Source organism: Mustelus asterias, chromosome 17 (genome assembly GCF_964213995.1).
Source record: "Mustelus asterias chromosome 17, sMusAst1.hap1.1, whole genome shotgun sequence".
Taxonomy (NCBI): Eukaryota; Metazoa; Chordata; class Chondrichthyes; order Carcharhiniformes; family Triakidae; genus Mustelus; species Mustelus asterias.
In genome coordinates, this window is record NC_135817.1 from 61,365,316 (window position 1) to 61,379,854 (window position 14,539).

Consider the following 14,539-nt stretch of genomic DNA (forward strand, 5'->3'; position numbering starts at 1 on the left):
GGACGGTCGCCTCAGCACCTCACTGTACCGCAAGCCCACGGATAACCTCATGATGCTCCACTTCTCCAGCTTCCACCCTAAACACGTAAAAGAAGCCATCCCCTACGGACAAGCCCTCCGAATACACAGGATCTGCTCGGATGAGGAGGATCGCAACAGACACCTCCAGACGCTGAAAGATGCCCTCATAAGAACAGGATATGGTGCTCGACTCATCCATCAACAGTTCCGACGCGCCACAGCGAAAAACCGCACCGACCTCCTCAGAAGACAAACACGGGACACGGTGGACAGAGTACCCTTCGTCGTCCAATACTTCCCCGGAGCGGAAGCTACGGCATCTCCTCCAGAGCCTTCAACATGTCATTGATGAAGACAAACATCTCGCCAAGGCCATCCCCACACCCCCACTTCCTGCCTTCAAACAACCACACAACCTCAAACAGACCATTGTCCGCAGCAAACTACCCAGCCTTCAGGAGAACAGTGACCATGACACCACACAACCCTGCCACAGCAACCTCTGCAAGACGTGCCGGATCATCGACACGGATGCCATCATCTCACGTGAGAACACCATCTACCAGGTACACGGTACATACTCTTGCAACTCGGCCAACGTTGTCTACCTGATACACTGCAGGAAAGGATGTCCCAAGGCATGGTACATTGGGGAGACCATGCAGACGCTACGACAACGGATGAATGAACACCGCTCGACAATCACCAGGCAGGAGTGTTCTCTTCCTGTTGGGGAGCACTTCAGCAGTCACGGGCATTCAGCCTTGGATCTTCAGGTAAGCGTTCTCCAAGGCGGCCTTCACAACACACGACAGCGCAGAGTCACTGAGCAGAAACTGATAGCCAAGTTCCGCACACATGAGGATGGCCTAAACCGGGATGTTGGATTTATGTCACATTATCAGTAACCCCCACAGCTCGCCACAGCTTTCCCCCTGATCTTGCATAATATCACTGGCTGTTCTGTCTGGAGACAATACACATCTCTTTAACCTGTGTTTAATGTTCCCTCCACCCATATTATCTGTACCTTTTAAGACCTGGCTGGCTGTAGAGATTTGCATTCTAATTAGTATTCTGTAACTTGATTTCTGTGTCTGTGTACTGTTGGAGAACAGATAACTACTCCATCTGACGAAGGGGCATCGCTCCGAAAGCTTATGGTATTTGCTACTAAATAAACCTGTTGGACTTTAACCTGGTGTTGTGAGACTTCTTACCAGAATACAAGAGCAGGGATGTACTTCTGAGAGTGTATAATGCTCTGGTCAGGCCCCATTTGGAGTATTGTGAGCAGTTTTGGGCCCTGTATCTAAGGAAGGGTGTGCTGGCCTTGGAAAGGGTCCAGAGGAGGTTCACATGAATGATCCCTGGAATTAAGAGCGTGTCATATGAGGAACGGTTGAGGACTCTGGGTCTGTATTGGTTGGAGTTTAGAAGGATGAGGGGGGATCTTACTGAAACGTACAGGATACTGTGAGGCCTGGATAGAGTGGATGTGGAGAGAATGTTTCCACTGGTAGGAAAAACTAGAACCAGAGGGCACAAGCTCAGGCTAAAAGGATGATCCTTTAAAACAGAGATGAGGAGGAATTTCTTCAGCCAGAGAGTGATGAATCTGTGGAACTCTTTGCTGCAGAGTGCTATGGAGGCCAGGTCATTGACTGTCTTTAAGACAGAGATAGATAGATTCTTGATTAATAAGGGGATCAGGGGTGATGGGGAAAAGGCAGGAGAATGGAGATGAGAAAAGTATCAGCCATGATTGAATGGCGAAGCAGACTCGATGGGCCGAGTGGCCTAATTCTGCTCCTATGTCTTATGGTCTTACAATGGGAAACATCTGTCCAATGTCCACCTTATCAATCTTCTTTAGCGTTTTATGTACATCAGGTCAGATCCCCCGCCCCCCCCTCATTATTCTGAGCTCCAGTGTGTACAAGCTCAAGCTATTTGACCATTCCTCGTACAATAGCCCTTTCATCCCTGGAATCAATCTGGTGAACCTTCTTTGAACTGCCCCCAGTACCACCGCATCTTTCCTCAAGTAAGGAGACCAAAACTGGTCACAATACTCCAGGTGTGGTTTAAATTGCACAACATTGGAGAAACTCAATCTGACAACTCAAACAGATAGAAAAGACCACACCACTTCAACGCTGCTGGGCCCATCGTCTGTCAGGAGGCAAACCAGTGAGGGTAGGGGGGTGGGGGGTGATGGTGTATGACTGGCTCCAATACACTGGAGGATATATGAGGGGACCGCACTGGCAACTCCCCTACCATTGGGAACATTCTTCCTGAATCTACCCTGTCTCACCCTGTGTGGTGAACCATAGATGGTTACCACTATGGGTACTGAACCATAGATGGTTATCATTATGGGTACTTGTACATATGTTACTCTTGTTACTGTTGGGGTTAGGGTTGGGGTGTTCCACCTGTTAGCATTGTTCTGTGGTACACTCCATTTAGCTCCGCCTTCTTATAGGAGTATAAAGGTCACTGCCTCTTCCTAGTGACCCTTAGTCTGGGATAGTATTGTTAAGCAGTATGCTCTATTCTTGTTGCGAATAAAAGCCTTTATTCCCGGGTACGATCTAGCCTCCCGAGTGGATTAATCGCGCATCACCCTGTTAGAATTTTATAAGTTTCTATGAGATCCCCTCTCACTCTTCTAAACTCCAGTGAATTTAACCCTAACCGATTTCGACTCTGCTCCAGTGACAGACCTGCCATCCCAGCAGTCAGCCTGGTGAATCAGATTGTTGCATGATCCTAAAAGCACCCCGTGTATCTCGCCCAATCCCGAAGCTCTTCTCCAAATGACTTTCAATTGACAAAATTCTTCCACTTATGCTGAGAAGTGGAGCAATCATAAGATTTTTCACTCTGAATAGATGTTTTGTTCCAAGGTTTGGAGCTGTGTCTCCCCGTGAATGGGCAACACTGTGGGCATCTGTTCAATCATCATTTTGCAGCCAAAAGTGGGGTGGCCTTAGTCTCAGGTCTCGCCTTCATATCGTGTTAACGTTCAACTTGTTTACTTTCCCATAAGAATCTGTTTATCTACAATCCGGCCACATCATCGTTGTGACATTTATTTTTAAATTAACTCTTTGAGCACTGATTCTTCTTGCCTGCTTTATTTTTTCGAAGCTACTTTTTACATAGCGTACAGAGCTGGAGAAGGTGATGCTCGATGGAACAGCACCTCCAGAGATTCCCCAGCTCTGAGCAAAATTAAATTCTCCAGACCAGTGGCTGCTAGATTCCATCCTTTCTTTATTCATTCGTGGGACATGGGCGTCGCTGGCTGGTCAGCATTTATTGTCCATCCCTAGTTGCCTGAGAGCAGTTAAGAGCAACCACATTGCTGTGGCTCTGGAGTCACATGTCGGCCAAACCAGGTTTCCTTCCTTAAAGGACATTAGTAAACCAGATGGGTTTTTCCAACAATTGACAACGGTTTCATGGTCATCAGTAGATTCTTAATTCCAGATTTTTTTGTTTGAATTTGAATTCCTCCATCGGCCGTGGCGGGATTCGAACCCGGGTTCCCCAAACATTAGCTGACGTTCTGGAATAATAGTTTAGCGATAATACCACTAGGTCATAGCTTCCACGGGTCAATGTCATGTTAACTGATTGCTGCTGGTCCGGAACTATTGAGAGCCAATATTTACATTAGATGGGAACATTCTACAGCAACCTCTGGGTGCTTGGAAAGTGCACACTTTCAGTTATCAGGATGTGTCGGTGATGGGCAAATAATGATTCCAGTTCATGCATGTGGAACAATGCTGAAAAGCCACTGACACCAATGTAGCCTAACCCAAGAATAAGGTATGGGGAGGCGGAGCGGCAGTGGGGGGGTCAGTTTTGGGCGATAATACAAGATGGAGGCATCAACGCAGCCAAAGCCTCTCTTTAGATGAATAGGCGAGATGTAGAACTGAATTGATATCTTCCATTTTACACTAACATGCAAAGTCAAGTTTACTCCCAGTGTCTTCCGGGAAGGAACTTGGGAACAGGAAATTTCTCTTTCCATCCTGTCCTGCTGATTTAAAATGTACTTCAGTATCGCTAGCTGTAAGGCACAGATGTTTTATGGTTAGGTGCATTGGCCATGCATGAGTGAACTGCCTGTTTTCACCTTGTCTATAATCTCCATCTACATTAGCAGTTTTATTTATCGCCGTTAGCGCACTGTCAAACACATTCAGGTAAAACTCTTTCACCTGCCATTTTAACACAGATGTTAACGCACTTGACGCAAATAGATATGGGACTAAGTTAGAACAAAATAAAACGGAGTTCTACACACATATCAGGGCGGCACGGTGGCACTGTGGTCAGTACTGCTGCCTCACAGCACCAGGGACCCAGGTTCAATTCTGGTCTCTGGTCACTGCCTGTGTGGAGTTTGCACATTCTCCCCGGGTGCTCCAGTTTCCTCCCACAGTTCAAAGGTGTGCAAGTTAAGTTGGTTGGTCATGCTAAATTTCCCCTTAGTGTCAGAGGGATTAGCAGGGTAATGGGGTTATGGGAATAGTGCCTGGGTGGGATTGTTGTCAGTGCAGGCTCGATGGGTTGAATGTCCTCCTTCTGCACTGTAGGGATTCGATGATTCTATGATTCAGTGCACCATGAGGGGAAGCTGAATGCTAAAGTTAACCAGAAGATGCTTTGTTTCCCAGACTATCAATACTCTTACTCACATCAGATACATTTGCAGAAAACTGGGATGTCTATTCTGCCTACAAATTCTGTAAGCTCAAATTGCATTAAGATCCAGGCCAGAAATTCCAAGGTGTTTGTGAAGATAGCCTAGACCCTAAGTTTTACATTTGATTTTGGCATTGGTGAGTATAAGGTGTTTCACTCCAGATATGATTCAAATGACCCATCAGGAAGCTTTTATCAAACAAAGTTTAGTTAAGAACACAGTTAGAATACAACAAAAAGAATTAACGTAACTTTTACCAATTACGAGACTTAAATATGACACGGTATATTTCTTAACAGCAAGCTATCTCTGTTGTTCCAATTTAGACTAATATCCCACAAACATACACTTCTTCAGGATTAGTTAGCACTAAAACACGTATTCTCATGAGATACTAGATTTCCAGCTTTTTCATAGAATCATACAGTGCAGAAGGAGGCCATTCAGCCCATCGAGTCTGCACCGACCGCAATCCCACCCAGGACCTATCCCCATAACCCCATGCATTTACCCTAGCTAGTCCCCCTGACACTAAGGAGCAGCATGACCAATCAACCTAACTCACACATCTTTGTACTGTGGGAGGAAATCGGAGCACCCAGTTTAACACCTCTCTCGCTCTCTGCAGCTTCCAAAACAGCAACACTCAGACAGAGAGAGGAAAAATAGACATTGCTCTCTCTCAACTTCAAAGAGCATCTGAATCAGCAGCTAAGCTGGAATTCTCAGTAAAAGCCTAGCTGTCCCCAGTCATATGACCTGTCCTAACAATCATCCCAATCAAGCTCTCCTCTGCAATCACACTAAAACAACAGAACACTGCATTAGTTCAGATTACAACATACATTGCATCAATTATACTCCTTCAGTAACAATAGAGGATACCGACTGTAGAAAAACAGTCTGATAAGATACCAGGGAAGGCTAGAAACATCCTGCAGAGAAACATAATGAAAATACATTTCTTAAAGGTACAGTGTCATCAGTGCTTGCGAAGCAGCAGTGCTAACCACTGTGCTACCGTGCTGCCCCATATTGGAAATGTGATGAGTTGATTCATTGAAAGGAAAGCTTGCCTTTGGCGCTGGCCTTTTTATTGACTTAATATATTAGTTCTCATGCATGCACCCTCCCATTTCTTGTTCTTCCTCCAAAATATATTAGTTGTGTCTTCTCGACAGGAAGTTGCATCTGCCACACATCTGCCCATCCCATTAACCATCCTAGCAAACCTTCCTGAAGACAGAGTTATCTTTGCCATTTTCAGATCCTCCTTCCTTTGGCCAAATGTAAATCATCTGGGCATTTTTTGTCCCAATTAATGCAGATAGCTAAGTAAACAAACACCATTCCACGAGTGCAGAAGGATCCTTAAAGCCCTGGCAGCAGCCACAGTGAAGACGGGGAAAGGCTTGCTGTTATTAGTATGGTCATTAGCCAATCAAGAGGAGCCAAATACTTTACGGGTAGTAGTGATGATAAAGCCTAAACCAATTCAAGAGGCAACCAAAAGCTTCAAGCTGAACTCAGCTGCATTTAATGGGTGGAATTTAATGGAAGAAACTTGCGTCTCACCCGCCCACCTGCCAACTGGAATTACTGAGGTGCAGGTTTTAAGTTTACTCATTAGTCACAAGTAGGCTTACATTAACACTGCAATGAAGTTACTGTGAAAATCCCCTAGTTGCCACACGCTGGTGCCTGTTCGGGTACACTGAGGGGGAATTTAGCATGGCCAATGCACCTAACCAGCACGTCTTTCAGAGCACCTGGAGGAAATCCACGCAGACACGGAAGAGAATGTGCAGACTCCGCACAGACAGTGACCCAAGCCGGGAACCGAACACAGGTCCCTGAGGAAGTGCTAACCACTGCACCACCGTGCCATCCACCAGCCAACTGAGCTGAGCAAACCCAATGACAGCAGCACTATTTCTTAAGTGCTTTTTTATAAATGAAAATAAGGCAATAAGTTACAATAGTTGGAATATAGCGGGCTGCACACTTGGGGGCTAATGGTAATTGCGTCCTGCCGGGAGTTCTAATCTCACTGGAGATTCGCGACTCTGCGTCAGTATGGGTGCAGCCTGTACAGGAGGCCCATTTTCTATGTGACATGTTCTGGAGTGTCCCACTCACCATGAGACTGGAGACCAGCTTTGTGTCAGTGTCCAGTTTGTTTAAATGTAAGGCTTTCGAGGAGTGGAGACAATTTCTATCTGCCCCCTAGACCCCACAGGAAATTGCCACAACGGTGCAAGGTTCTGCCCTATTCTCCACCACCTTTGTTACCAGGGGCAGGGTGCAGAATAGATCAACAGTCTGTTTCAACATAGTTATATAGATACGTGGCCAGGCTTTTACATGGTTTGAGTGGACATGCTCCTGACCCAGCAGCCTGTGAAATCACGAGAGTATACATCGGACACTTGTCCTGACATCATCGAACATTAGCGTGATGTTTCACCAGTGGCCGCATGTGGAGTTGAAAGCATTTCTGCCAACCACTAAGCAGGCAATTAAACCCATTAAGGAGTCAGTTGAAAGCGAGTTTACCCGGCCCGTCCATTGTTATGGACAGACAGCTCAATCGGCCAAGCGACCTTCGCCTTTCCAGAACAACCTCGGTCCAGGTTGGGATGAAATAAAGTTTATTTATTCGTCACAAGTAGGCTTACATTCACACTGCAATGAGGTTACTGTGAAAATCCCCTAGTCGCCACACTCCGGTGCCTGTTCGGGTACACTGAGGGAGAATTCACCTAACCTGCACATCTTTGGACTGTGGGAGGAAACCAGAGCACCCGGAGGAAACCCACCCAGACATGGGGAGAATGTGCAAACTCCACACAGACAGTGACCCAAGCCGGGAATCAAACCCGGGTCCCTGGCGCTGTGAGGCAGCAGTGCTAACCACTGTGCCACCGTGCTGCCCAAAATGTCTGAGGTGAAATATTACTTTTTAAAATGTCTGCGTTCTGCTTTCAGGTGTTTGAGTGTGTATAGACACAGTTTGCTGCATTTATTTCATCACATTTAATTTGGACAGATCTGCAACTCCCTGAGGCAGCTGTCCACCTTGAATGAGCCCATAGGAAACACCAATTAATACATATTAACTTATATAGAGACAGAGTGAGAATGTTCAAAACAAGTTAGCTGTGAGCCTTTTCCTGGCATGCTATCTGTAATGCACAGGCCAGGGTGGATGTTGTCAGTGAGGGTCCTCAGCTCTGCTTGTCTGACTCCCTTGCGTCTATGTCAAAGCCTGTTTTTTGATTTGATTTGTTATTGTCACATGTATTGGTATATAATGAAAAGCATTGTTTCTTGCGCACTATACGGACAAAGCATACCATTCATAGAGTACATAAGGGAGAAGGAAAGGAGGGGGAGCAAAATATAGTGTTCCAGTCATAGCTAGGGTGTAGAGAAGGATCAACTTAATCTGAGGTAGGTCCATTCAAAAGTCTGATGGCAGCAGGGAAGAAGCCATTCTTGAGCTGTTTGGTACGTGTTCTCAGACTTTTTTGTCTTTTTCCCGATGGAAGAAGGTGAGAGAGAGTATGTCCGGTTGCGTGGGGACCTTGATTATGCAGGCTGCTTTTCCGAGGCAGCGGGAAGTGTAGACAGAGTCAATGGATGGGAGGCTGGTTTGTGTGATGGACTGGGCTAAGTTCACAACCCTTTGTAGTTTCTTGCAGTTTTGGACAGAGCAGGAGCCATACCAAGCTGTGATGCAACCAGAAAGGTCATGCATTAAGGAGTCCATGGCATTAGCCGATACATTTGAGGCCTTCTGCACCCAGTGGATTGCAGGAACCGAGGTGCTTGGTCAACAGTTAATTACTGGTTAATGTAGCTTTGGTTTCTATTTTTGTAGAACTTGGCTATTTATCTTCGATGCCCCTCTGAAAAAAGACTTGCCTTAGATCCCTTTAATGTTGATGACACAGGGGCAGTGGCATCCTAATCACCTCAACTTTTTAAAAGTGGAAAGCAGATCAGTTCAGCAGAACACCTGCAATGTAGGCCTTCATGGCCAGTTCAATGTTCCAAAGCCCATCACCGTGGTAACGGCAGGTTGCAAAGCACGCTCAAGGCAATCTTGCTGGTGGAGCAACGCTGAGGTAATGTGAAGCCAACTATCACCCATCCAATGACAATTATACCACTAGACATTTGTGACACTTTGGTGAATCTCTTATTTTCAGGAGCTTAAAGTAACCTTATGCCTTAAAAGTTATTACATTTTCTTTGCTTTTTTTCACACCCTGTGAATATTTTTGGCCTTTGTGAAATCTCTTTGTACCTTTACAATGTTGTAACGTTTGCATGGAGCTGGTGCATGAAAAGTCATCATGTGGAGAAAGAGGAACTGAAAAACCTGTGCCAAATTTAGGCTTAAGCGTTGATTGAAATCACTACAAGTTTTATGTGGTGTTGCTGTTCCAGATAATTTCTGGTGTTATGTGTAAGCAGAACAGGTTGGAAGTTAGATAAAAATGATACGATGGATGCTGCTAGCCAGTGGGGATTGAAAATAGCAGATAACAACCCCTATAAATGCAACAGCCAATGCATTGATTCTTAACAATCAGTCTTCTGGCCTTTTAGTGGATATAGCATCACAATGGACTCCACACTTCAGGAAGGACATGAAAGCATTGGAGAGAGCGCAGATGGGGCTTACAAGAATGGTTCCAGGAATAAGAAACTTCAGTTATGAAGATAGATTGGAGAAGTTGGGACTGTTTTCCTTGCAGAGAAGAAGGCTGAGAAGAGATTTGATAGAAGTATTCAAAATGAGGGATTCGGGATAGAATAGACAGGGGGCAACTGTGACCACTCATGAAAGCATCGAGAATGAGAGGACACAGATTTAAAGTAATTAGAAGAAGCAAAAGCAACACGAGGAAAAACTTTTTCACAGAGCAAGTGGTTCGTGTCTGGAATGCACTGCTTGAGAATGTGGTGGAGGCAGGTTCAATCGAGTTATTCAAAAAGGAACTAGATGATTATTTGAAAAGAAACACTCTGCAGAGTTATGGAGAGAAGGCAGGAGGATGGTACTGGGTGAAATGCTCATTCAGAGAGCCAGTGCACACCCAGTGGGCCGAATGGCCTCTGTGATTCATGTGATTCATGGTAATAACATTACATTTATTTCCGACAAAATAAAACCATCCTTCAACACAGCCAACCCAATCCATTACCGTCATTCTTAAATATTTCTGGTTCCAGGCAGTTTGAATATGACATTAAATATTAGACTAAAATTGAGGATGTGCCGAGATTACTTGCTGACAGACAGTAGTTATTGTGGGTGGAATTTAATGAAAGCCCTGAGAGGGAGAAGCTTGGCAAATGGGATGAGTTAGCATTAGGACAGCAGATTCAGAGTGAAAAGTTGAAGTGGCACAGCCTGAGGCCTAGCTCACCACTGGGTCGTGGTGGGTTGGGCCTCAGGCTGTCCCACTGCAGGTTCCTCCTTGTGATACATTTACACACCATGAATATTCATTATCTTAAAACGTTTTATCTTTAGGACTAAGTGAGCAGCACATGCTAGTGCCCAGCTCCCGTCTGTTGAAAGGCGAGCGGTTGTCAAACTCTGCATCACGAGGAAGGAGCATGGCAGCTTGCATGAAGGCTTGGGACTGACGAGGGCAAGTCAGAGATGAGCGTTGGCCTTTCAGGGAGGGGGTGGTGTAATGGAGGACTCTGCAATACACACACAATTTCACAGGTAGTTGGGCTATGTTGTGCAGTACACAGTTTGGCCTTGCAACAGTGTAAATACTTGCATCAGGAGCAACACTCCTCCTCAAATGAGGATGAATGGGGATGAGCCTGAAGAAGAGGACATGAATGTGCTTGAGCCTCTAATGGATGCCAGAGCCATGGAACAACTTGCCAGAGGTAGATGCCAAAGTTGTAGCTGTAGTAAAACAGCTTGGTGAGATGCGTGGCAAGTTCTGGACCACAAATATTCAATATTATTGCTAGAATATACACAAGATTCATCCAGGATTGAAGGACCTACGTGACTATTACCACATTGCCGGGACAGGTTTGCTGTTTTGGATGTCCATCAGTCTCTGCCAGCCTGCCCACCAGGAACTACCTCTGAACCTGCATCCTTTACCACCTAGAGTAGGAAGGGGAGTTAACCTCTGTCACGCAGACTCACAATGGAAGACTGTTACCCAGGACAATTGATGGACCTGTGACTGATCATGCACTCACCTTCCAGGCCTAGTTACACACTCACATAAATATGTAACCTGACGCCCTCATGAAAAACAATACCTTGACTGTTATCCAGGCAGGCTGAAGGGGAACATCAACTCTGCTCCAGTACTGCACCTATGATCTCAGCTGCACCTCCACGGCTGCTAATCTCCTTTGCAATCTCCATCCAGCCCACCTTGGTCGGGTGGGTGGGCTTCCTGTTGCCATCACTCGGGAGTGCACTTCCTGCCATTCCCTGGCAGCTCCTGAGGAAGGCCTTGCTGGCACATGGGGCTTTTCCATGCGGTATCTTTGCTCTAGCATCTCCAGGGTGAGATATAAGAGGCTTGGGATTCCAGGATAATAAAGATTAATGGCTCGAACTTCTGACAAATAGGAGGTAGATGAGAATGTTGTGACCTTGAAGTAAAGCCTCCCTATTATGCAGGCAGATCCTTTATGTCCCAGACCATCCTGCTGAACTATCTACTGATGTAAGGATCATTCAACACAAAACTGCCCCGCCACATGATTGCCCCTTTCATATGCCAGCACTTTAAATTTTCATACAAATCCATAGAATCCCTACACTGCAGAAGGAGGCCATTTGGCCCGTCGAGCCTGCACCAAAAATAATCCCACCCAGACCCCATCCCTGTAACCCCATGTATTTACCTTGCTAATCCCCCTGACACTTAGGGGCAACTTAGCATGGCCAATCAACCTAACCCGCACATCTTTGAAGTGTGGGAGGAAACCGGAGTACCCGGAGGAAACCCATGCAGACACAGGGAGAATGTGCAAACTCCAAACAGACAGTGACCCAAGCCGGGAATCGAACCTGAGCCCCTGGTGCTGTGAGGCAGCAGTGGAGGTGCAGCTCAGATCATAGGTGCAGTGCTGGAGCAGTGTCGATGTTCTCCTTCAGTCTGCCTGGATAGCAGTCAAGGTATTATTTTGAGGCTGGAATTGAACTCAGGTCCCTGGCGCTATGACACAGCAATGCTAACCATTGTGCCACAGTGCTGATGCTCTTGAAGTTAACAGAATAGTCACCATCTTTAATGAGGAATTCATGTTGTGAAGTGCTGTATGATCAGTCACAGTCCCCTTTCTTAATTGTTAAGGTTAATAAAGGGAAATGTTTCCACTAGGGTTAGTTAAGCCGAGGACAAGGGGACATAACCTTCAGGAAAGGAGTTGGGAAATATCTTCTCACACAAGGGTGCCAGAAAGGTTGGAATTCTCTCCCACGAAAAGCAGTCAATGTTTTCCATCCAAAGGTATAAAAGGATATGGGGTCAAGACAAGAGGATGGATTTAAGCTACAGATCAGCAAAGGTTTCACTGACTGACAGAACATGTTTGAGGGGCAGAAAGGCCTACTCAGTATGGTTTCAGTATGAGCAGATGCATCTTACAATAATTACACTCCAACCCATGGGACAAACCCATAACACTGCACATTTTCACACCACGTCCAGCATTCAGTATATGAGGCACAGGGACTGTACCAAGGCCAAGGGATGGATTTCCCAGCACACCAGATAAGGAAATAAATTTCAAAAGAATTTTAAAATCACTGTACAATATTTGCTGCGTTGATTCTTGCTTCACTGTGACTGGAAATGTTGGGCGGAATTTTACCGACACGTCCGCCTGAGGTTCGTATGATCCCGCCTGAGGCCAACGGAGAATGCTGTTCTCCGAGCCTCGCCTGCCCCTGGAATCGGGGAGGGCATGCCGGTAAAATTCCGGCCGTTAAGTGCCAAGCCTAATAACACCTCCATATCTTTTGACTTCATCCGTAGCTTCTTCAACATCATTCCGAGCATAATATCTTACCACTTTTTTCTTTCAGTGTTAACACGTTATTCTGTTTATTTTCTTGCAAAAAAAAATCAATTATAATTTCTCAAAACTGACACAGGTAGGCCGGATGAAGATTTATGCCCTGCTAACGTTATATTATCACTGTTCTGCAGCTAATCTGGTAAATGCGTATTCAGGAATTTAGCAAGAATTCCAAACAAGTGTGGTCTGAGAAACTTTCACTTCCAGTACCGACTTTCAGTTATGTTTTAAAAAGAATATTTTTTTCTGTGGCGAATTTTCCCTTTTGAAGAGGCAGTACAGTGATCAATGGCCTCCTTCTGTGCTGTTCGATTCTATAAGGTAGAGTAATCTATGTGAGATGATTTATAAATATTGTTGAAGTCCTTTCTTTTGTCACACTTTTGTGCTAACACAGATAAGCATTCTCCTTATCATCTTCACTATACCACACATTATCTATTACATATGAAGGATGATTCAGTGATGCCATACAACCTCACTAGGACCACAGCTTGGAACCAGATCTTTGTCACATCGAAGAGTCTCTCCGTCATGACGAAAATCCTGGAAATCCTAGGACTCACTGTTGAATAGTCTCAAACAACCATCAAAGCTGGGTTTTTTTATTCATTCGTGAGACACGGGCATCGCTGGCTATCCAGCATTTATTGCCCATCCCTAGTTGCCCCTGGAGGGCAGTTGAGAGTCAACCACATTGCTGTGGCTCTGGAGTCACATGTAGGCCAGACCAGGTAAGGACAGCAGATTTCCTTCCCTAAAGGACATTAGTGAACCAGATGGGTTTTTATGACAATCAACAATGTTTTCATGGTCATCAGTAGATTCTTAAGTCCACATATTTTTAATTGAATTTATTTTTGCGGGGTGGGAGTGGAGTTAGGCTGAGGTTCGCATATATGTGGTTCATAGAACCATTGAAATCATTCACTGACTCTACTGAATTGGGATTTTGGAACATCAGGAGTGTGGAAACCAGTGTGTGTAGATTAGAACAGCTAAGAGTGGTCTGTATTTGGTGGATTCATTTGGATAGCCTATGGAGAGGTAAGGTATACCTTTGGAGATCTAAAGTACCCTTTGAACGAGGTAAGGCGCCCTTTGGGATTGTTAAATGTAAACATGATTGTGTGCAAAAAGTGCATAAATTCATGAGAACTATAAAGCTGTCAAAGAACTGTCAAGGAACTGTCAAGTTCTCAAACAACCATCAAAGCTCTTATTTTTATTCATTCGTGGGATACGGGTATCGCTGGCTATCCAGCATTTATTGCCCATCCTTAGTTGCCCCTGGAGGGCAGTTGAGAGTCAACCACATTGCTGTGGATCTAGAGTCACATGTAGGCCAGACCAGGTAAGGACAGCAGATTTCCTTCCCTAAAGGACATTAGTGAACCAGATGGGTTTTTACGACAATCAACAATGGTTTCATGGTCATCAGCAGATTCTTAATTCCAGATATTTTTAATTTAATTCAAATTCCACCATCTGCCGTGGTGAGATTCGAACCCGGGTCCCCAGAACATTAGCTGAGTTTCTGGATTAATAGTCTAGCGATAATACCACTAGGCCATCACCTCCCCTAAAGAACTGTGAAAGAATACTGAGTGATTTGGCATGGAGGGGGTAAGGACAAAGGATGGTGGGTGGGGGCCTGGGTTTGTATGATTTGGCATTAAGTTGGCATGGGGCTATAAA